Below are 25840 nucleotides of genomic sequence, written 5' to 3'. Positions count from 1 at the left end.
CATGGTGTTATTAATAAATGATTTCATTTGATGATTTTTTTGTGTTATAAATAATGAAATGGAACTAAAACAAAACAATATTAAGTATGCTTATTTAATATTTTTTCATAGTCTTCCGGATAAGAGCCATTCGCTGTTTGTGAGCTTCGGTGACCGCTGCTCTTTTGTATGGCCGCAGCTCGTCGTTACCGAATCCAGGTATCCACATATTCCATTGTCTTTCTGCAATTATATATTCCATTATACTATAGAAAGTGACAAGTGTCAACGGTGAAGATGACTATAAAAGGCGCTGTTTCTATACCTAACAGAAGACTCAAGTCTAGTATCGGAATTCTCCGCGGCCATCTGGAGAGAAAAGCCAAATTGGCTTCAAAGAAGCTGGGCGTCATCAATAGAGCACGGCAATACTTCAAGCCGGCCCACATTCTAACGCTCTACAAAGCGCAGGTCCGGCCACACATGGAGTATTGCTGTCATCTCTGGTCTGGCGCACCCCAGTATCAGCTCGATCCATTTGACCGCGTCCAACGCAGAGCAGCTCGAATTGTCGGGGACCCAGTGCTCTGTGAACGGCTGGATCACTTGGCGTTGCGTAGCGACGTCGCTTCATTGTGTGTCTTCTACCGCATTTATCACGGGGAGTGTTCCGAAGAGCTGTTTAATCTGATTCCTGCCGCCGAATTCCACCTTCGCACGACACGCCACAATTTAGGATATCATCCCCACCACCTGGATGTGTGTCGGTCCTCCACAGTGCGGTTTTCAAGGAGCTTTCTTCCACGTACTACAAAGCTGTGGAATGAGCTTCCTTGTGCGGTGTTTCCGGGACGATACGACATTGGTACCTTCAAAAAAAGCGCGTACACCTTCCTTAAAGGCCGGCATCGCTCCTGTTATTCCTCTGGTGTTGCAAGAGACTGTGGGCGGCGGTGATCAATTAACACCAGGTGACCCGTACGCTCGTTTGTCCTCCTTTTCCATTAAAAAAAAAGGTTAGGGCATTACTCTGCCCAATTTTTATTCGAATATTAATTTGTCGTTTGATCATTATTCTTAGAAGCATAACGAATCGATGTGTTTAAGTTTAGAATTAATAATTTAGTTCTGAGCTTGTCTGTGAATTTTGAGTAGGTTGTATTAAAATTCATTACAAAAAACCCCTTTTTTATCTTATTACCAGAATATAATAAGGTACATCAGGGTAACTTGGGATACAGGGAAAGTCCGGATAATTTAAACAACTTCTTAACATAATGATAAGCCACCATGCTCTGCCCCTCGCGCAGAGTTGAGTCAGGAGTCCGTTAGCGGAGAGGAATCGACGTATTTAACGTGAACTGTAATTATATCGTGATTTACTGTCACCTCCGACTTCAATGTAGATTGTAGTCGCGAGACGGTCTATTATGAGTTTAGGTTCCCCTTGCGAGAAGAAACTGTTAGAAGATTACTTTGTTAGTTCGAAATAATGATTTTATTTGAATTTTACTTGAATTGTAAACAAAAATTAATAATTTATACTGAACAAATTAATAATATTAGTTTACAATTTATATTTTGTTTTAAACGGACGATAAACAAACTCCTTGATAAGTTATCTGTCATATCGCCTACCGGTTTTTTTTTTGATTAATTGTTTCTGCTATTGGTCACCAAGACCATAAGCAAAATTTGAAGGAACTATGACGTTACAGTGAAGCGGCCAATGCCGTGCCTCCTTCTTATAATATGTGGTAATGTTTCAGTAGCTTAACCACTGGCATTTGTAGCATCTCTGCAATTAAAACATTAGCATGGTACCGCTAGATCTCGGATTTAGCAGTCGGTATTATAAGATATTCATGGATCTAAGTTGATTTTGTTAACCATGGAGGAGCGTTGACTATTGCGGTGCCCAAATGCTATATTGTCAGCATATTTTGCAAATGTAATTCCATGGGCTACTCGTAAGTTACAGATGAAATTATTATAGCACTGGTCCCAGAACCGAGCCTTGTGGTATTCCAGCTTGAATTTTGTGTAACTCTGATCTTGCATCATCTTGTGTCCATCACAGGCGTTCTGTGACATACGAAGATAAAAGAAGGAATAATGAGTGTGGCAGTTCATTTTTCAATTTAACCATTAGCCCCTTATCCTAAACTAGGTTGAACACCTGTTGGATGTCGAGAGCTGGTGACTTATAGAGAGGTTGTACACACATTTTTTTAAGGTACCCATGTAGTATTAAACTGAAAAATTATGATTATTTGTTGTTTTTGCAATAGATAAATCTCAATGATCTCTGTCTAAAATTGATGGTCTTATCAATATAATATAATATGTATATAATATATCAATATAATATATATAATATCACTCAGTGTTTTTGAGATATAACCTGATGACACAGTTTGCCATTTGCATAGAGAACCCTAAAAAAAATTATATTTCCTACCTAAATGTAGTTGAACATCCTTTAACTCCACAGTAGACGCAAGTCTGTGTTTAGCAAGACAGCAAGATGCATTTACTGCAACATCCAAAAAGTCATCAGCTAATTCCAGCAAAACTTCTTCAACCTCCTCATCTAGTCAAACTAAAACACATTTTTAATAAATAATATATGACATATACAAATATCATAATAGGCTCTAACTGCACTGTAATAGTGGCTATAGCTGCGGGAAACTAAACAACATTTTAATAAGACATCTCTAATACAATTTATAGCAGTATCTGCAGTCGCTATGATGTGTATAGGATCTTACTTCTAAATTATATATAAAGAAATGACCCACCTGTGACGCTTGATCACCACTTTGGTTATTTTTATTAGAAACTTGTGATTGGCTTACAGGGCTATGCTGTACAGGTGAACCTTGTAATGATGTCGACTGCAACTGAGGGCTTTGCAAAGGGTTATTAACGTATTGAATTGATCCTTGATTGATGTTTCCGATGCTTGGCATGTTTGCTCCCTAGATTGAATTATTCGACATACCTTCTATGTTTAACTAATTTATTCACTTACAACACTACCGTTGTTAATGCTTTATAATTATTCAAAAAAAAAAAACATTAACAGTATACAACAAAAGCCAGAGTTCAATTTAAAACTGAATAAAGTAAATTCTCCTTTGATTATAATTATTGTTTTGAGGATTTCTATATTTATTGTGATAGTTTACAAAATTATGGACAATTAAAGCTCAAATTCATATGTATGTGTATACAATATCAGTACGTGTTCAAAATATATAATACAATGATATCATTACAATTTATTGGAAAAATCAGTACAAATTATTTCCCCAATTCATTGGGATTTGACACTTTATTTTTACACACAATATTTTTTTTAATTTCACTCCTTTTTGGAGACTGGCTCGCACATTCCATGCATCCGCCAGCTTCAAGTTTTCTTTCATCGATTCACATTGCAAATTTTCTTGTATGTTTTACTTCACAGTGTTTTTATTTATTTTAAGGTAGGGAAACGAATCATGTTACAAAAATGTACAACACGAGAATTTTGATATGGTTAAGATAAATGTTAAGGTAAATAAATATATACAAAAAAAATAGATGAATACACTATTTACAATTTAATATTATTGCTATAAATATATCTAGAAATGTACAATATACAATATAGACTAAACAGAACTCAGGAGGGTTTTTATAGAAGTGGGGAAAGGGACACGGATGGAAATCAAATATCTATCTAAAAAGGAAGTTCGGTCATATTTTGGACAGGAAAAGAATAAGTGATCCAGATCCCCAAAGTCATGTCCGCATTCACATTGTGGACTATCTATAATATGAAACCTTGCAAGGTGGGCCGGACAAGTGGTGTGTCCTAGGCGCATTCTTATCAATATGGTGGTAATGATTTTATCAAGTTTAATAAGAGAGAACCATGACTTGTTAGGAATTATTTGTTGAATTTCGCAATAATTTTTGCCTTAAAATTGGCCACTTTCTGCCCAGACTTTACCCCAGGAGTCCCTGAGATAAAGAACAGCCAAATCCTGAGTATATATTTTAAAGGGAATTTGTCACCACACACCACAGCTTCATTGCAAGTGTATCGGCTGTTTCGTTGCCTATAATGCCACAGTGGCTAGGTATCCAGACAAAAGTGACTGAAAGACATTTTGTTGAACACTCAAAGTTTACTTCTAATGTCTGCTATAATAGGAAAAAATGATTTTGATTTGAAGGGAAATCGCAAAAGAGCCTGTAAAGCACTCTTGGAATCACATATAACTAAACTATTATGAAGTTTACAAAGTAAAACATATTCTAATGCTTTGGCGATGCCAAGACATTCAGCAGTAAAAACTGACGTGTTAGATGGGCATTTTATTTTTTGGTCAATATTATATTGGGCATGATAAACTCTTACTCCTACAAAATCTTCTGACTTTTGTTTTGACGCATCGGTATAAATATGATGCCATCCTGGCCAGTTTTATTTAACAACAGAATTAAAATAATTATTGGCATTATATTTTTCAATATTTGCAAGATAATGAACAGTCGGAATCGTAGATAAGGCTTCATATTTACATTTAAATAAATCAAGCTTTGGAGACCGATGTATCGGGTAATGAATCGATTTATACCTCAAATAACTTTTTACCAAACAAGGGAGTGGCTTGTTATTCCAATAACTTGATGATTCAATGAGATCCGAGAGAGTATTTAATTTGGTTATTTGAAAATTGTAAAACACGAAAAAATAGACGATCAGACAAAAACTGGCGCCTTAAATAAAGCGGGGGTTCGTTACACTCTACTTGTAATGCATTCAAAGGACTAGATTTCATCGCTCCAGTTATTATTCTCATAGCTTTTATTTAGATCATCAGTCACAGCCAAATAGTTCATAAGTATAGGAAAACTATCTTTAGAAATCGTCGTACACCCCCTAAATCAAATAATGGTTATGACCAAGAGGCTTATCAAAATATAATCAAAAAATTTCACACTCCTGTAGCCCAAGATGACTGTCCAATATCAGATATCATTCAAATTCTCATTCAGACATTAACCCAGTATAATATTAAAATACCGTACAACGTTGCATCTATAATCGATATGTTCAACAATCCAGAAACCCTTAAAAATGGCAGTACTTCAAAAAATTCTACAATGGAACTATAGAAGTGCAGTTTCTAAAAAATCTGAAGTAATATACTTAATAAACAAGTATAAGGCATGTTTATTTGCACTCTCTGAGACTTGGCTTAAGCCAGGCTCCCCTTTTAAAATCCACGAATTTTCTTGCTTAAGAGATGATAGGTCTGATGGGCATGGTGGTGCCGCTTTACTTATCAGAAACACTATCTCTTTCTATCCTCTCTCACTTCCTACCTATAGTAATTTTTCCGTGGTAGCAGCACAGATCAATAATATTTGTGTAGTTTATGTATATATTTCTTCCGCTTCTTCTTCACCTCTTCACTACTTTAACAGTCTTATCGCACGTCTTCCTCGTCCTTTTATAACCATAGGAGATTTCAACTCCCATCATATTTCTTGGGGATGTTCTATCTCTACATATTGTGGTGAAATGTTGTTAGACATACTTGATTCTCATAATATTTGTATACTTTATTCTGGTGCTCCTACCAGACGCACATAACCAAACGAAAATATTAGTGCAATAGATCTTTCTCTTTCTTCGCCAAGTTTAACTTCATGTATGGCATACGTTATCAAGCTCATATGGAAGTGATCATTTCCCAATTGTTGTTTCATTTCCGACTAATGATTCGCGTTACTTACAAAATTCTTACAGAAAGCCACGTTTGAAATATAAACTCAAAAATGAAAAATTATGGGATAAATTTAAAAGTGCCGTAGACCTTAATATTTCGAATTTACCCAATTTATCGCATGGAGTTAATGATTTTAGCAATGCATTTACAAGTGCACTACTTTAAGCTGCAGATGAAACATTCTCTTTGAAAAAGTCACCTAGTCGCCGTATCCCTTACTCCACCTTGGTGGAATAAAGAATGTACTGAAATAGTTAAATTAAGAAAAGAGGCTGAGAAACGGTACAATAAAGACATGTCAGACGAGAACTTAAGCGCCGTGTCTGATGCTATATCAAGTGCACGCAAACTACTAAAAGAAAAAAAAATGCAGGGATGGAAAAAAAATTGCCTATCCATTTCTCCTCATGTTAATCCATCTATTGTTTGGCAAAATATAAAACGATTTAGAAATGGTATCAGTGATAATCGTATTATATCATTAGCTCCAAATTTAAGCGAAACACTTCTGGATCGTATAGCTCGCCCTTCAGTTCCGGAACACAACCTTTTTTTAAAGTAATATTGCTTCGTACATCTTCCAAAACCAATGTATCATTAATTCTACCTTCACTATGCAAGAACTACAAAGTGCTTTAGCTTCGATCAAAGACTCTGCCCCAGGTGAAGATGGTATTCCATATTCTTTTTTAGCAAACCTTAGTGAAGCTTCTCTTCAGTATTACTTGGATTTAATTAATAAAATAATGGTATCGGGCAATGTTCCGCCTTCTTGGAAATCGCAAATTATTGTTCACATTCTTAAACCAGACAAGTCACCGAATGATGATGCTACATCATATCGCCCAATAGCATTATCACCTGTAATCGCAAAATTTGCTTAGAATTTGGTAAAAAATCGTCTGGAATGGTTCATTGAAAATCGTGGAATACTACCCGAATCACAGTTTGGATTCAAGAAAGGTAGGAGCACTTTGGATAGTGTGGGTACTTTTACGACAGATATACGATTGGCTTTTACACGTAATGATGATTCATTACGTGTAAAAGCCAATCGTCGCAAGTCAAAAAAGACTGCAATAGCTGATGCTATTGCAGTCTTTTTAGACTTGCAATCAGCTTATGATAATGTCAAGCATATTCTTCAATATAAAATGAATAAACTTGCTATTCCAGATATTCTAACTAACTTTATTATAAACCTTCTGTCAGGTAGAACAATAAAACTTGACCAACAACGGGATCAAAGTAGACTTGTGTGGAAAGGACTTCGACAAGGATCTGTACTTAGTCCGATACGTTTTAACCTATATACTCATGACTTGGAATCTTCACTTCCGAACTCTATTAACATGCTTCAATATGCTGATGATTTAGTAATATAACACATTTAGTTCATTATGTAGCCGAATATCAAATTCCTTAGAATATTTAAAACTTTGGATGGATGAAAATGGTCTCAGCATTTCATCTCTTAAAAGTTCGGTAGTTATCTTCACGCGTCAACGTTTACATCATACAATTTCCATATTTTAAGATAATCGTCGAATACCAACTAATAACCATGTCAAGTTTTTGGCAATGGTTTTAGATTCAAAATTGACAGAAATGGCTCATTGTGAATACGTAGTTACTAAATGTGAAAAGCTTCTTAATTTAATGAGATGCCTCTCTGGTGTTTGGTGGGGTGCACATCCGTTTTCCCTGAAGCTACTTTACAATGCTACAGTACGGAGTATCCTTGATTACGGAACCTTCTTGTTAGAACCCTGTAATTTATAGGTCTAAGAAAACTAGATTCTATCAAATCAAAAGCTATGAGAATAATAACTGGAGCCATGAAATCTAGTCCTTACAAGTAGAGTGTAACGAACCCCCGCTTTATTTAAGGCGCCAGTTTTTGTCTGATCGTCTATTTTTTCGAGTTTTTCTAATTTTCAAAAAGCCCCTTGATAACCAAATTAAATACTCTCACGGATCTCATTGAATCATCAAGTTATTGGAATAACAAGCCACTCCCTTGTTTGGTAAAAAGTTATTTGAGGTATAAATCGATTCATTACCCGATACATCGGTCTCCAAAGCTTGATTTATTTAAATGTAAATATGAAGCCTTATTTACGATTCCGACTGTTCATTATCTTGCAAATATTGAAAAATTTAATGCCAATAATTATTTTAATTCCGTTGTTAAATAAAACTGGCCAGGATGGCATCATATTTATACCGATGCGTCAAAATAATGCTGTAGTTATCCTACTTGGTAGGTACATAAGTTTAGTTGGCATTTATACATATAAGTAATGAAATAGAAGTAAAACGAAAAGAATATTATGAATGTTTATTTAATATTTTTTCATGGTCTACCGGATTCATTCACAATTCGCTGTTTTGAGCTTCGGTGACCGCTGCTCTTTTGTATGGCCGCAGCTCGTCGTTACCGAATCCAGGTATCCACACATTCGATTGTATTTCTGCAATTATATATTCCATTATACTGTAGAAAGTGACAGGTGTCGAGGGTGAAGATGACTATAAAAGGCGCCGTCTCCCTGGCATGGTGTCGACATTTCTGCCGCAACCAATGACGAGTTAGGCCCTAACCGTTAGGCGGTTAGGGCATTACACTGCCCAATTTTTATCCGAATATTAATTTGTGGCTGTATTATTATTATTAGAAGCTTAACGAATCGATGCATTTAATTTTAGAGTTAATTATTTTGTTCTTAGCTTGTTTGTGAATTTTTAGTAGGTTGTATTAAAATTTCATACAAAAAAAAACTCTTATTTCCTAGAATATAATAAGATGCATCAGGGTAACTTGGGATACAGGCAGGGACGTGCATTGGTTTTCCAGCGCGGTAGGCACTCGAAAATATAAAAAAAATTGTTCCTGTTAGGTATAAGGATAAATATAAGTTCACTTACCAACATTATTCTGCCGTTCTGTCAGATTGATCGTGTTTTTTAGCAATTTTGTCAAATTATGCAAGTCACCGTAACCAGTATCATTCCACACAGTTTTCGTTGTAGAAAATAAACAGCAGGGGATCAATAAATTGATAATTTTACCTTTTTGTTGAGTTAAACTAATATTTTTGCATTGGTCTATAAAGAGAAACAATTTTTATTTTATCTACGAACGAAAATTGTGCAAAAGGATACATACCTAATTTATGTAAACAAAACGTTTTTTCGCCACAATCCAGGCACTGGAATTCCTCCATTATGTTTTAATTCCTTACTAGTTACCTATTTTAAACACAAAACAAACAGCAACTTCTTTTTCCAATATAAACACTAAATATAATTAACAATAAACAAATCAACACAAAACTAATAACTAATGTAATTAGCTTAATTATTCACGCCCGTATAAGTACACGAATGAAGAAAACACAACAACTTAAAAATGGCGCTGTCATTGTTGATTAGTAAACAATATATTTTTATTTCCGGAAATGTCATATTTTATATCTCACAATCATGAATCACGTCAAAACTCTTATGGGAGCGCAATAAGGTTGAAACTCGGACACTAAGCGAACGAGACACGTAATAATAATTACTCATTTATTTATTTAAAGGTGCTCCAACAACACATACACAATACACTCTTAAACTTAAATATTGCACATAAATAGTTCCAGTGTATGAGTCAATTACAGGTGCACACAACATAAATGAGAATCATTTCTATTGGGCACTTATATAACACAGAGACTTATACAGTATATAAAAAATATGATAGTAAAAAAATATATATATGGTAATAAAAAAATATGATGTAAGTAATTAAAGAATCACTATACTATAGTTGCAATACCTTACGTTCAAATGCTATGAGGCTATCGCATAGTGGATCAGCCCCGGATGTCTCCAAAATATTATTTAATGAATGACAGACACGATATAGTGGCGCGTTGCTGCCAACGTTAGTTCTTACGGTGGGTAGATAGAAAAGTTTGTGTTTGCTTCTTGACCCTAATCTCGGTATGTTTAATGTTATTTTGCTCAGGATATTGGGTGAATCTAGCATGTTGTTTAAAACTTTATATAAAAACGAGTGGTGATAATAAGAATGAATAAATATCACTGGACGGCAACTAAATATAATAACTACGCGCCAAGTCCAAAAATTAACTTTAGCGTGAATATTGAGGGTATTCGTAAAATTATAATTGAAATAATAATGTCTATTCGATGTAAAATACTTGTTATAAACTTTTATTTACACTGTTTATTTGTTAATTACACAGAACTAACACTTCCTTTAATAATTTCAAAGTTTAAGCCACTAAATCACAAGGTAACTATTTAAATATAATTGTTATAACTCGATACTTTAACAATCCGTGTGTTACGTACGGCGCCCGACGAAATATGACTCATAAATCATAATGTAGGTATAATTTCTTTCATTGGTTTATTTCGTGACAGCTGCGGTTGTCATTTCGAAGTGTCATAATCTTGCCTACCCCGGATGTGTTAAAGATGACAAATTGCGATGGTCATATTTAAGAACAATATACATAGTAATTGTATATTTTTTGCTGTGGTTGTATTACCTTGACAAATAAATTTTGTTATAGAAAGTGAACGTATTCTACTAGCCCTCAGTAAGCATTATCGGAACTGCCTACTTTACGTATTTAGTATATCGCGTAACGAAAAACTTACTGGTTGGGTGTTCAATAGAATTTCGATTATAGAATAAAAGAACTAAATTTATCTGAATTATCTTGGAATCTAGTGTAGGTATATTAATTAGACTCTAAATATGGTAGGTAGGCTATTCCTTGGCATATATTGAATGCAAGCCCCTGGATTAGACAGGGTAAGTCCGGATAATTTAAAAAACTTCTAAACATAGCAATAGGCCACCTTGCTCTGCCCCTCGAGTCAGGACTCAGCTAACGAAGCGGCATCCACGTATTTAACGTGGACTGTGATTATATCGTAATTGACTTTCGACTCCGACTTCAATGTAGTCTCGCGACGGTCTTTCTGCAATCGGTCACCAAGACCATAAGCGGAATTGTTGAAGGATCTATGACGTTAGAGTGGAGCGGTCAATGCCGCCCCTCAATCTTATAATTGTGGTCACGTTTCAGTAGCTTAACCACTGGCTTTTGTAGCATCTCTGTAAGTAAAACATTAGGATGTTGTTCAAGACAGTCTTTGTGTTACACCCGGTACCGCTCGATACATATTTTTTCTAAGTTTGATCCTTATCAGCAACAGAGTCCATTGCTTCAATAATACAGGATGTAATTTTTTTGAAAAATCATTCAGGTCGATTTCCATCAAAAGTTCAAGAAATTAAAAAAACTAAATAGTCAGATATTGTTTTCTCATAAATCGAGGGCATGACTCCTTTCACGACTTTTCTCTAAGACTCGTAGTTTCCGACTTGGCCCTTCTCACAAAACTACTCTGTATAATGAAAACCTGTGAGGTACAAAGATAATAAATGGTATAATGAGCGTGGCAGTTAATTATTTAAGTTGGCCCCTTAGGCCAAACACGGTCGAACACCTGTTGGATGTTGAGAGATAGGTGACTTTTAGAAAGATGAACACACATTTTTTTAAGGTACCCATATAGTATTAACCTGAAATATTATGATTATTTGTTGTTTTTGCAATAGTTAAATCTCAATAGTCTCTGTCAAAAATTTAGGCCCTTATCACTCAGTATTATTGAGATATAACCTGATAACACAGATTTTCATTTAGATACAGAACCCTAAAAAATAATTGTATTTCTTACATAATTGTTGTAGAACATCCTTTAACTCCACAGCAGATGCTTGTCTCTTCTTAGCAACAGAGCAAGCTGCATTTACCACAGCATGCATAAAGTCATCAGCTAAATTAAGCAAAACTTCCTCAACCTCTTCATCTAGTTGTACTGTTGGGTCAACTTCTCGGACTAACTCTTGCAACTTTGCGCTGGTTAAAGGCTAAAAATTAAAAAAGTAAAATTCTTTGAGTGTATATACTGCAGTAACAAAAAACATTTTTAAAAAAAATATATTTTATATACAAATATAATATGATTACAGTGGATATAGCTGCGGGAAACTAGACACAACATTTTTATAAGACATTTCAAATACAATTTATAGCAGTATTTGCAGTCTCTATGATGTGTATAGGAACTTACTTCTAAATATATATATATATATATAGAAATGACCCACCTGTGATCCTTGATCTCCACTTTGGTTATTTTTATTAGAAACTTGTGATTGGCTCACAGGGCTATGCTGTGCAGGTGAACCTTCTTCTTTGCTTGTTTCGTTGCTTGGCATGTTTGCTCGTCTTCGTTGTCGTCGTTTCCTTGCCGAGATCGATTTAATCGGCATATCTTCTTTGTATAAGTAATTTATTAAATTACAATACCACCGTTGTTAATGCTTTATAATTATAACAAAAAATTTAAACACTAACCGTATAAGGTAACAAGAAAGGCTCAGAGTTCAATTTGAAACTGAATAAAGTAAATTCTTCTTTGATTATAATTATTATTATGAGAAATTCAATTTTATTGTGATAGTTTACAAAATTATGGGATATTTCAACTCAAATTCATATGTACATCTTATCAGTACGTGTTCAAAATATATTGAAGACGATATGTTATTATTAAAATTTATTGAAAAAACAAATTATTTCCTTAGCTCGTTGAGATTTGACACTTGAAATATTCATCCAAAGAGAATTTAAACACTACGTTCATATTCATCCATCAGACTGCAATGAAATGTCATATGTCAATTTTGTTTATTTAGAACATTGGCAATGAAGAATTATCTATTTAAGGTTTCCTTAGATCCTAAAAAAAATGGATAAAAGCAACAGGACCAAAAGATTCATGGGAACTAAATAAGCATGCGAGAATTTCTTCAATCTACTTAGATGCGACACAAATAATAACATAAAATGTAAACAAACAGTTCTTTGAAGATGTAGTTATTATTTATTCAACTAAGTGAATAATTTTACCGGTCTCACCTCGGCACGTCGCACAAGTGCGACACAAGCCATCTCACTTATAAATATGTATGTAGGTAGTTACGAACCTACCTTAGCTGACACCGACTCCAAAAATTACAATAATTATTGTAACTACATCATATTGTCCTAATAATTTGATTGACTGTAAGGTAGTCTAATATTTCTCATTTTATTTTATAGTATTGTAGTTGTTTTTTCTATGGATTTTATGGTTCATCTTCAGTTTGTTGTGTATGTAGACCTCAGGTACACCTTCAGGATTTCTCGATCAGGAGCCACAATAAAATTGACAACGCACAATCAACAAACAAGTCTATTCTCCAACTGTCATGGACGATTGACATTTCTATAATTACTTTTTAATTCGTGGCGCATAGACAACCTAAACACATACATGACATCCCCCTTCTTAACTAATACTTATGTATAATATTTATTTAAATACTGTTTCGCCGAGCTCTAAAGTTATCTCTGTAAGATCACATATGATCATCATCTGCTTAGTAGGAGTGGACCATTTATTAAGCATTAACTAGTTTTAGTAACAAACAAAATAAACTTATAACTACATAATAGTGTATCATATATAACAATCCACGATTAATTAATCAGATTCGAAACCGTAACGCACGGTTTCCTTATGCGCTTCGAGACAATGGGAACGGGGGCTAGTGTCACCTCGGGCGGGGTCGGGCTGCGGACGCGGGCGGGCGGCGCGCGGAGAGCGCGAGGGCGACAGACCTCCGGTCTGTCGTCTGACGGAACTTCATTTGGAATACAGTATATGTCTAAATGCCTACTACATGTGGTACCGTTTTCCCTAGTCACTAGAAAATTTCGAGATCCTGTCACTTTAGAGATCATCTCGGGTACCTACTTATCCCTTCCGCTAAATTCCTGCATCCATACGGGGTCGCCTTCTATCATCTGTTTTGCCTGATTTCCTCTTGCTGATTCGATTTGTTTCCTTTGACTGTGCTGCACTTTTCTTTCTACTAAACTGTGCGGTCTCAACAAGTCCAACCTCGACCGAAGGGGGCGTATTTGTAAGACCATGGCGGGCGTTTCTCCCGTAGTGCTGTGTTCGCAGATACGATAATTTAGAAGGAAAGTTTGCAACGTTTCCTCTACGTCTTTCTTTTCTCTGATCGCCTTTTTAATAGCATTCTTACATAATTTGACTGCCCCTTCCGCGGCTCCATTCGATGCTGGATGGTATGGTGGTGTAAAGGTATGTAGTATTCCATTTAATTTCATGAAATAATCCATCTCTTGACTTGTGAACAGCGGGCCGTTATCAGAGACGACTTCTTTTCGCAATCCAAACCTGGCAAGTCTCTCGCAATATCTTGATAACTGCGGATGCCGTTGTCCTAGCCATCAAAAAAGCTTCGATCCATTTCGTTGTGGAGTCAATCAGAACAAAAAAGGTTTTGCCTTCATAGGGGCCCAAAAAGTCTATATTGAGTCTAGACCAAGGCTCCGAACAGAATGGCCAGGGCTGAGATGTTACTCGTGGAGGCGCTGAGCCCTCCGCTGCACAAACCATACACAATAGACTGACTGATTCTATATCCCGGTCAATATCTGATGGCTGCTGTGCAGTTCTTTCAATATAGTTGATCTCAATATTTGTGGAATAATCATACGATAGCCCCACATGATGCAACCGCCTTCTACATACAGCTCCTGCCTAAGCGCGAAAAACGGTTTCAATTCATCCTGTTGACAATATAATGACCAACCAGCCTTAATATTTGTTAAAACTTGTCTTAAAACTGTATCCTTTTCTGTTGCTTTCCTTACCTCTTGACTGGTAATTGGTAAGAAATCCTGTACAAAATTTAAATATGTTACTTCTTCCTGCTGTTGTGACTGACTGGCCGGTCTGTGCGGTGGTAACCGCGACAGGGCGTCCGCTCCATTCTTTGATGTATGTACATACTCGATATCATACTGATATCCACCTAATATGATGGCCCATCTTTGCATCCTACTGGCCGCCATCACTGGAATTCCAGTCTTGTCACCGAATATTGTTACCAACGGCTTGTGATCGGTCCTCAGAACAAATTTGCGACCGTACAAGTATTAATGAATTTTTTTACCCCATACACTATTGAAAGTGCCTCTTTTTCAATTTGCGAGTAAACCTTTTCAGCGCTATTTAGCACTCGAGAAGCGTGTGCCGGGCGTGCGCGCAGATAAGTGGGACGCGCGTCCGGCCGTACCTGCAATGACACCAGCCCGCCGTTGTATCTTCCCAAACCATCCGCAAACACCTCTTTAAACCTGGAACTGAAATTGGATATGTTAAAATTTTCTGTCATTTTAACATAATTGATCGCTTCTGGTACTTCCAGTTCTGTAGACAACTTTATCTCCAATTCTGCTAGCCACTGCCTGCCAAGTAAATTTCTCTTACCATTAGCAATAACATACAAATCCAGTGAAGTTAACTTGCCCTGGTAGTTAATAAGAGCCTTAATTTTACCTAGTGTAAGTACAGTCTACTCTGTATAATACCTTAATCTTAAATTACTAGGTATTAATTCACAGTTTGCAAAGTATTTATGATACACATCTGAACTAATGCAAGATATCGTACTACCCGTGTCAACCTCCATACAAATATCTTTTCTGTTAACATTGACTGTCATTAGAAATGGTTTATATTTACTGAGGTTATCATTTTTTACAAAGGAAAGATTTACCTCTATATCATATATTTTTTCCTCCTCCGAATACTCATCCTCCACATAGTTATGTTCCGTAATGTTCGTCAGCTTGGGGCACATTTTCTACAAGTGTCCTTCTCGATTACAAACACGGCACACATATAACCGAAATTTACACGATTCTGATGCGTGTCCGCCTCCGCACGCCCGGCACTTCGTATGTCCTTGACCTGGTCGCTGGCTGTTATCCGCTGGTCCCGACGACACCTTTTTTCTTTGTTGTTCGCTCAGGCTCGCACCATTTACTTCGTTTCTCGTCTGCTCTGGCCATTTTCTAAAACCTTGGCCTCTCTTACAGGCACTGCTCATCACGAAGCACGGGGTGATGTTGTCACTTCTGCCGCGATTTTCTACAGCTGCCGCGTTTGTTTCCGCCGCCTCCATCGCAATTGCCAAATCCTTGGCTTTTGAAAATTTTAAATCTGTTTCCGTAAACACCCGTAATCGTATGCTCTCGCTATAGAGCCCGCAGACAAACTGGTCACGTAAACTTTGCTCCAGCCACGTACCAAACTCACAATAGTTTGTCAATTTCTGCAAATCCGCTATGAAATCGGCTATACTTTCGACTTTAGATTGTTTACGTTGCCGAAACTTATATATTTCTGCTAACACGCTCGGCCGAGGCTGCAGATGATCCTGCATGAGCGTCACTAACTCTGAGTACGTTTTCTGTGATGGTTTAGTCGGGGTACATAGTGTCACCAGTAGATCATAGCTTTCAGCTCCCATTACCGTGATCAGTAACGGTACTTTTCGTTCGTCTTTCACGTCGTTTACTGCTCCAGTCTATCGATATAGGTCGACCAATTGTCCTTGTGCCGATCGAACGCGTCCATCTTGCCAACCGACATTGTCACCAATTCTGTTCGCACAAGATGCCGATTCGATCACGACTCCTCGTCAGTTTGTTGTATATGTAGACCTCAGGTACACCTTCAGGATTTCTAGATCAGGAGCCATAGTAAAATTGACAACGCTCAATCAACAAACAAGTCTATTCTCCAACTGTCATGGACGATTGACATTTCTATAATTACTTTTTAATTCGTGGCGCATAGACAACCTAAACACATACATGACAATATTGTTTTAGTGGATAGCATTATTTTAACCCTTTAACAGGCTGCGGACGAATGCTTCCCACACAGATTTTTCGATGCCGTAGCCAGGTTTTGGTAGCGGAAAGCCCATAATCTATCATAATTTGATCATAAATATTTACTCTGTGGTTCCGATTTTGCAAACTCAGTGTATCCGAAAGTATTTGACACTGACAGCCGTTTGAGGTTTGACTGTCTGTTACGGCATTCTTTTTTTGTGACTGTGCAAGTTTTATTTAGATTATGGCGAAACAAAGAAAGATAAGTCGTGCAATTTTTTGATACATTACAGATTTTGAGTTTTTCTATCAAGGTTTACATTATTTCTAGTTGATTTCTTGCTAAATTGTCTAAATAAGGCAAATAATGTGGGGAACATCAACATGTGACCACAGCCTGTTGGGTCGTATTATTTTGTGGGCTATAATATATCCATTGCCTGTTCAAATTACCAACTTTTTTATACTAGACTTTTCACCCGACGGAGTTTGTGATTTCCAAAATATTTTTTTTTTACTGAAAACTACCCATGATTAAGATTTATTTTACACAAATTATACTAAAATCGGGATTCTATTGCAAAATCTATTCTCTAGAAACCCAGAAATGAGCACCTTTATTTTTTTTCAACATTGGCTGCCGTCGCTTAGAGATAACGAAATAGAAGATATCCTGGAAAAGATGATGAAGAGGATGAAGAATGTGCAACTTCAGATTATGTACACAAATCAATAGATATGTTGTTGGACGACATGCAAGGTATGTCATCCGCCCAATTGTTACGTATATTGGAAGGTACTGATAAAGAGATGCCACCTCCTTCACCTGGTCCTTCTCAAGCCCGTGCTTCTGCCGTTGATGAAGAGATGCCGCTGCCTTTACCTGGTCCTTGTCAAGCCCTTGCTTCTGCCGCCGATGAAAAGATGCCGCCGCCTTTACCTGGTCCTTCTCAAGCCCTTGCTTCTGCCGCCGATGAAGAGATGCCGCCGCCTTTACCTGGTCCTTCTCAAGCCCTTACTTCTGCCGGTGATGAAGAGATGCCGCTGCCTTTACCTGGTCCTTCTCAAGCCCTTGCTTCTGCCGCCGATGAAGACATGCCGCCGCCTTTACCTGGTCCTTCTCAAGCCCTTGTTTCTGCCGCCGATGAAGAGATGCCGCCGCCTTTACATGGTCCTTCTCAAGCCCGTGCTTCTGCCACTCCTTCTCAAATCCTTGCTCCTGTTGCTGATGAGGAAATGTTGCCTTCTTTGTCTGCTAATGCTGATTTAGCAGTGCGTGATATTTTTGTATTTCCAACATATTCTCAGTTACAATCCCGAAACAGAATATGGACCACCAATGCAGAAAATGGGGCGGAACCTCAGTTCAGCAAAGGTTTAGAAGTGACTAAAGAATATGATCATAGAAGTACTCCTATTCATTATTTCAATAACATATTTCCAGAAGAACTTTTTGAAATGATTGTATTGTATACAAATAAATATGCAGCAGTAAAGCGGAGCAAATTTTGGAAGGACACTAACGTAAATGAAGTTATAGCATTTCTTGTTATAATAATTATTCTCATGGGCCTAAACCCATTGCCAGATATTGAACTATATTGGAATTCTGATCCGTTTTACAACAATGTTGAAATTAGTAGTACCATGACTTGCAAACGATTCAAAAAACTTCAGGAGAACATACACGCATGTGATATTACAACTCATTTACCCCGTAATCACAGATATCACGATAAACTACAAAAGATAAGACCTATGCTGACCATACTAAACAGGACGTTTCAGGAGAATGCAACCAATTCACAAAAGCAGTCTATAGACGAAAGCATGATTAAATTCAAGGGACGTGATAGCAAAAAACAATATATGCCAAATAAAACGGGTGTTCAAAGCATGATTCCGTTGTGATTCTGACACTGGGTATGTCTATCAAAGCGACATATACGTAGGCAAAGATATGGAACCCACCGAAGAAGGGCTGGGTTATAGAGTCATAAACAAATTAAGTCAAGGGCTACCAAGAAATACACTATTGGTATTTGACAATTTTTTTTCATCCGTAGCTCTCATGGAATGCCTTTAAAACAGAGGACTTTTCGCGATTGCAACTGTTCGGATGCAGCGTAAAGGTCCTCCCCAGAATTTGGCTATTCAAAAAGTTCGAACTCCGGAAGAGCGACAACAGATCAAAGAAAATAAATTCGCACCAGGTGAATTTACATCCGCGTTTGCCCTCCTTCAGTGGTTATAAAATGGAGACACAAAAAGACGTTTATGTAATTACCACTGCAGTAGATCTTAAAAGGACTGAAATAATCCAAAGAACCCAAAAGGACGGACAAAACAGGACATGATGTGCCCATCTGCAATTGCAGAATACACCAGACACATGGGTGGAGTAGATCATTTCGATAACTTCCGCAGCTCCTATAGCATTGGTCGCAGGTCTAATAAAAAATCTTGGTTTAGGATTATTTGGTACAATTATGAAACCCGACAAAATATACACCGGGATTTTAGATTGCGATTGGCGAGAAGTCTGAAGTCAGCACATCTATCACTAAAAAAACAAGATCCAGTGCTGTTCAAAAATAAGAAAGGCGGAGCTTTTGGAGTGCCTGACGGGATAAGGTTGAGTCGGCGAGGACAACATTTTTTAAAATTGACGACGTTCAAACGTTGCAGATTCTGCAGTACGCGCAACCAAGAAAAGTGTTCAAAATACGTATGTGAAATTTGTAATATTGCATTATGCGTTGATCCATGTAAGAAATATTTCCATCAAGCTCATTCTGGGGATTAAAAATATTTCATTATAACATTAATAATAAATGAATAATTCATCCTTACAGTATTTGTTTTACTTCACGCAAATCACCTAAATATAAATAGCTAACCCTACCTTAACTAAAAAATTAATATTTTTTAAATCAAATTATAAAAATAATACTGTTATTTATGTATTTTTAAATAAATTCATAAATAATAGCAATTATAATTTGAAAAAAATATAGAAATCAGATACTTACTAGAATTATGAACAAACAAACATTCGAGATTTATATACAGTATGGTCTGCATACCTATGAAATAAATAAAAATAAAAGGAATACTAGTCCACAGAACCATCGCAAAATTAATTATATAATTAAAAACTTTAAATTGAAAAAGTGAAATTTTCAAACAAAATAAATATTCAAATAAATGTAGTAAAATTTAACAGTCTATATAGACAACTTACCTTGACCCCGGAACGATGTGCGAAGGCGGCAAGTTGTCGGCTTTACCTTTGATTCGTTTGATAATTTGCGACGTAATTTAAATTCACTATGTTCATTTATAGGAACACTTTTTTATTTCGGGATACCTCTCTGAACTGAACTTTAAATTGAATATTGCGCATTAGAATAATAATGGAAACGTAAATTTTCAAATTTTCTAAATGTCCACCACATTCTTGATGAATACACAAGTTACATCACCGTACAATGTTGTCCCGAAAAATAAATGTCAAATTCACAGAATAATAACAATAACAACTAACTTAAAAACACAATTTACACATACACAAAGTCAAGTACCTTAACTAGGTATAAGTGTCTATTTCTCTAATTGCATTTATTAATTTTAATAGCTAAAAGTTAAATTATCAAATACAATTACTTTTTACTTGCTACGCTAGTTAGCTAGAACTTCAATTAATAAGTACAATTGTCGGTGTCCTAAGAAGTGTACTTAAACTGAACCTTATTTATACAATAATAGTGTCGCAATTCCTCTGTTAATCACTTTGTTTATGCAATCATTAACTCATCTTCAATACCATTTTGTTTATAATTTATACTCTTATTACAAACATTTTTAAGTTTTTGTCGAAGTGATGAAGTGTGATACTTGTAAAAAAGATTTAAATGACGGAGTACAGTGTGCGGGATGCAAGCGTAATTTCGATTATAGCTGTGCGGGTATATCGGAGACCGGGTACCGCAAACTTGGACCAGAGCGTCGAGCTGCATGGAGGTGCACATATTGCAAAGGTGGAAGCTCGCCTAAGCCCACTCAACTGGACAGTATGCAAGAACAACTAAACAATATTATGGTTAAACTGGCACCGTTGTCCTCTTTAGCGGTGGATATTAAGTCCATCAGAGATGACGTTAATAACTTAAAGGACTCATTAGAACTGGCACACCAATTGATCGGTGACTTCTCTGGAACTATCAAGGGCTTGGAGTCCAGAATAGTGAACGTTGAGAGTGTGGTTCGTGAGGTTCCAACATTAAAGGAGGCGGTGGTTAGACTTACAAAGGAGCTACATGATCGTGATCAGTTTGCAAGGGCGAATAACGTGGAGATACGGGGCATACCACTTAAGAGAAACGAACATTTATACGATATAGCGGAAAAGATTGGCCTGTTGTGCAACATACCTTTGGAAAGAAGTGAAATCAACTATATCGCACGTTTACCGACCCGGTCACCCAACACTGAGAAACCGATCTTAATTGCGTTTAATAACCGGTATAAGAAAGAAGAGCTTATCGCCTCAGCTCGTAAACTAAAAGCAAACAAGCTATCGGATCTTGGTTACAAAGACAATCCAGGTAACTTCTACCTTAACGACCACTTGACTCCATTTTATAAAAATCTACTCAGTAAAGCAAAATTGTTAGCAAAGGAGAAGAACTTTCGTTATATATGGGTTAGACATTGTAAGATAATGGCCCGAAAGTCCGATACATCTCCCGTGTTTTTTATCAAAGAAGAAAAGGATTTAGGGAAAATTATTTAATAATTAATATCGTATTTCTTTATAATAACTTTATGTATTTAGTATTACACTTATTAATTTGTTTTTTCTTTACGATATTTAGTACACACTTATATTTCACTGCAAGAAGCTTGAAAAATGCATACAGATCCGATGTCCTTTGTTCTTGTTATCGCAAGACCGGTCGAAGTGATGTGTGCAGACGGATCCGGCACGTAAGTCAATCAGGTAACACGCATTTATCACACCGTTTCGCTGTACACAGCGTTGTTTTATGGCACATTTTTGCGAGCGCTTTGCATAGTTCGGGACTATTATCGCTTGCATCTTACTTAGATAGTGCTGTTCTTTATATTATAATAATTAAATTTGTGCGTACTTTTGAATTACCAATTAACTATCTTTGTATAATAGTAACTAACTTCTACACCTTTGCATTATTCAAATACATTTTTGTTATTTTATATTTTCTCAGATATATTATATGCTTAAATATTTGCATTCATCAATATTTTATCCCATTTTCAAGACGTATTCTGAATATTGACTGTGAATTGTCGTTTGTAAATTTCTTAAAGGACGTGTATTGCTCAATAATACCTTTACTTACTCCTATTGCTTATTTTATTATCATAATTTTTTTATTGGAAACTGTAGTCACTAATGTTATAAAATGTTCTTTAAAGGGTGTAGGTTTCTTAAGCTTAGATGTAATAATTGTGCTTCAAATTATTAATATCAAATGGCTATTAATAATTTAAAAATTTATTATCAGAACACAAGGGGGCTTCGAACTAAAGCAAGTGCTTTTAAACGGAACCTTTTTTTAAGTAATTATGATATCGTACTTATTACGGAAACTTGGTTGTTAGAGAGTATTAGCGATAGCGAATTATTTGATGATCGCTATACAGTATGGAGACGAGACAGAAATTACTCAGCTACTAAGGAATTATACGGAGGAGGTGTTTTAATTGCAGTTCGCTGTGAATTAACAGCTGTCGTTCAGCCTGAATGGAATTCATCTGCCGAAGACTTGTGGGTCACGGTGATGATAAAATCTAAGAGTGGTATGACCAAAATACATTTCTGTGTACTTTATTTATGTGATGAACATCTTGGCTACAATTTTAATTCTCAGCTATCAAATTTTACAGATAAACTATCCTTAGTAGTTGATATCTGTCCTGATGACATTTTTATTATTGCGGGGGACTTCAATATGAAAGATATCCAATGGACTACGTACCATAATGATGATCACCCCGATCCCACAGGTATTAAGGGAGACGCGCAAATATATTTTTTTGATATTTTACTAGAAGCAAGCTTGCGGCAGTTCAATTCTTTTTATAATATCAACAACCGAGTACTAGATTGGATTCTAAGTAATAATACCTTATCCGTTAAAACCTGTCTAGACCCCTTAGTACCGGAAGATGCTCATCACAAGTCTCTCTTTATATCATTAACTCCTAGTGAAACTGATTTACTTAAGGTTAGCCCTAGGTTTAAATATCTGTACCGATCAGGTGATTATGTAAATATCAATTCGTCACTTAGAGAGATCGATTGGGATGTATGTCTAAATTGTGGGACCTTGGATGAAGCTGTGGACTGTTTCTATAATCACTTATATAACTTAATTAATAACTATATACCGAAAAAATATATAAATACGAAATCTTTTCCACCGTGGTACACTATACTTCTGAAAAAAATACTTAAAGAAAAATTTAAATATATAAATAAATATTACACATATGGCAATACCGATGATTATGTTTCCTTTTCTATCCTACGGAAAAGAGCTAAGGAATTGGAGGATGAATGTCATAGGAATTACATTAAAACTATGGAAACTTCTATTGCTGCAAATCCTAAACTATTTTGGTCCTACGTAAAATCAAATAAAAAAGGCTCCAATTCCCTACCATCCACATTAACATTAGAGGGTCATGTAGCTGATACAGGTGTTAAAATATGTAATCTCTTTTCTCAATACTTTCAGTCTAATTTCCTCATTCCCACGTCACAGCCTCATCAAAGCTCACATACAGTTAATCACTGTCCTTCTGTTTATAGCAGCACTATCAGCACCGTATATATTGATGATTCTACAGTTAGGAAATACCTTAAGTCAGTTGATCTTACAAAAGGATCAGGACCAGATCATATCGACCCATTATTTATATCCTCTTGTTCCAATAGCCTTGTTAAACCATTGACAATACTCTTTATCAGATCAATTAATGAAGGTATAGTACCTAAAATTTGGAAATCCGCTTTCGTTACTCCTGTATACAAAAATGGAAATAAAAATGACATTAAAAATTACAGGCCTATCTCCAAGCTATGTATATTTGCCAAAATCTTTGAACGTATTATTCACACTCAGGTTTACAGCTCTCTAAAATCTACGTTCATACCTGAACAACATGGTTTCATGCAGAATCGGTCGACCACCACTAATCTGTTATCATTTATTGATTACACGACTGCAGGTATGGACGGAGGTGGACAAGTAGATACTGTTTTCACCGATTTTAGTAAAGCATTTGACCGAATTGATCACTGCATACTATTACAGAAACTTCAATTTACTGGAATACATGGAAATCTATTCAGATGGTTCACCTCTTACATTGAAAATAGGTCTCAACAAGTTGTTGTAAAAGGCTATGCCTCTTCTTGGATTACTGTATGTTCTGGAGTGCCACAAGGCTCATTACTAGGCCCTCTATTATTTAATATATTTATTAATGATGTAGACGGTTGCTTTGAAACATCCAATTTTTTACTGTATGCTGATGATATGAAAATATTCTCAAATATCACCAGAGATTCAGATTGTCAGCTTCTTCAAGCGGATTTAGAAAGATTTGAGGCATACTGTATTCTTAATAAACTAGACCTAAACGCGTTAAAATGTCATTCCATTACTTTTTCTCGTAAGTATAATATAGAATACAAATATAAAATAAAGGGCGTTGTTCTTAATTTGTTAATGCAATTAGAGACCTCGGTGTTACACATGACAGTAAACTTACATATGAAAAACACATCGATACCATAGTTAAAAAGGCCAAGAAATCTTCTGGTTTCATCAAACGGATATGTTCTCAATTCTCTAGCATAAAACTCATAAAAATACTATACTGTTCATATGTTCGAAGCACCCTTGAATATTGTTCTCAGGTTTGGAACCCTCAATATGAAGTTCACATTAATAGACTTGAAAAAATTCAAACAAGTTTTTTAAGATATTTACAATATAAGTGTAATACATATGATGCAGATTATATAATAAGATGTAAAAGGCATCACATACTTCCATTACAAATAAGACGTCAAATAGCTGATACTGTTTTTTACTCTAAGTTACTTCACTCTAAGATAGACTCTTCTAAATTAACATCACAAATTGGTATCAAAGCGCCCAATAACTACACCAGGACAAAATGTACTATATACGTTCCTCATTGCAGTACGAATTACAGGCAACGTTCATATTTTATAAGGTGTCCACAAGGAATAAATCAGATATCAGTAGACTTGCCAGATTTCGATATATTCAATACGTCACCAAACGCGTTAAGAGGTACATTGACGAGGCGTTGGATGAGTGTGTATTCTCTTGATTGCTAAATACCTGAATACTATAATATCCATTCAATTTGTCTTCGTGTATTTATATCTATATACTTTTATTGTATTACTTTTTGATCTTTTTATTGTATTTTTGTTAATTATTTGTAACACGCTTATAGTCTCTTATATGCGAAAACTGTAAATGGTTAATAGATGTACATTTTTTGTAACCTATTTATGTCATGTAATACTGTTTGTTTTCCTAATAAAATAAAATAAATAAATAAATAAAAATATATCTTTACACTACTCCGCGCGTACGAATTTCGAGCTTATCGTTGCTTGCGACCGTCAAAGAGACACCGCAGGCACGTGTACGCTGCCAAAGAAAACCGCCACTGGCGGCAAGGCCGTCTTATGACACTATTGAAATATTCAAGTTCATTGAACCCTTGACCCAGTTAACTAATACTACACAGTACGTATAAATTTGTGCAAAATGAAAATTTTCTTAATATTACTCCGGAGTTCCTCAGGGCTCCCATTTGGGTCCTATACTTTTCTCTCTATATAAACGATATTGATCACGTTTTTAATGAATCTTGTCATTTGCTTTACGATGATGACACAAAGATTTTGAAATTATTACAAACTTAGTTGACTGTCAGCATTTACAATATGATCTAGATAAATTAAATGATTATTGCACAACAAATCATCTCCCAGCCTCCCTTCTTCCTCTTACTACTTTCCAGGCTACCACCTCCTTCGCAACGATCGTATGGGTAGAGTTGGTGGTCGCGTTGCAATCTATCTTCGATCTCACACTTCGGTTTACAATC

The 25840-nt window shown here is 35.9% G+C and overlaps 2 long non-coding RNA genes and 1 pseudogene across 3 annotated transcripts; all 3 read right to left on the bottom strand.

Annotated features, from left to right (window-relative positions):
* Positions 1–211: 211 nt before the first annotated feature.
* On the bottom strand, positions 212–3573 carry LOC126979953 (uncharacterized). The gene is made up of 3 exons (XR_007732926.1): positions 2784–3573; positions 2441–2581; positions 212–222 (listed from the first exon to the last, which is right to left on the bottom strand). It is a non-coding gene; the product is annotated as an uncharacterized LOC126979953 (long non-coding RNA).
* Positions 3574–8098: 4525 nt separating this feature from the next.
* On the bottom strand, positions 8099–12877 carry LOC126979949 (uncharacterized). Of its 2 annotated transcripts, none has more exons than XR_007732921.1 (4): positions 12863–12877; positions 11977–12529; positions 11544–11736; positions 8099–10914 (listed from the first exon to the last, which is right to left on the bottom strand). It is a non-coding gene; the product is annotated as an uncharacterized LOC126979949 (long non-coding RNA). The 2 variants fall into 2 exon arrangements; XR_007732920.1 differs by having other exon boundaries at positions 8099–8245.
* A 2426-nt stretch (positions 12878–15303) lies between these two features.
* LOC126980066 (uncharacterized) lies at positions 15304–16385 on the bottom strand (annotated as a pseudogene).
* Positions 16386–25840: the final 9455 nt, after the last annotated feature.

Source organism: Leptidea sinapis, chromosome 4 (genome assembly GCF_905404315.1).
Source record: "Leptidea sinapis chromosome 4, ilLepSina1.1, whole genome shotgun sequence".
Lineage (NCBI taxonomy): Eukaryota > Metazoa > Arthropoda > Insecta > Lepidoptera > Pieridae > Leptidea > Leptidea sinapis.
Note: the sequence above shows the minus strand (reverse complement) of the source record. Positions and strands in the feature narration are given on the sequence as shown.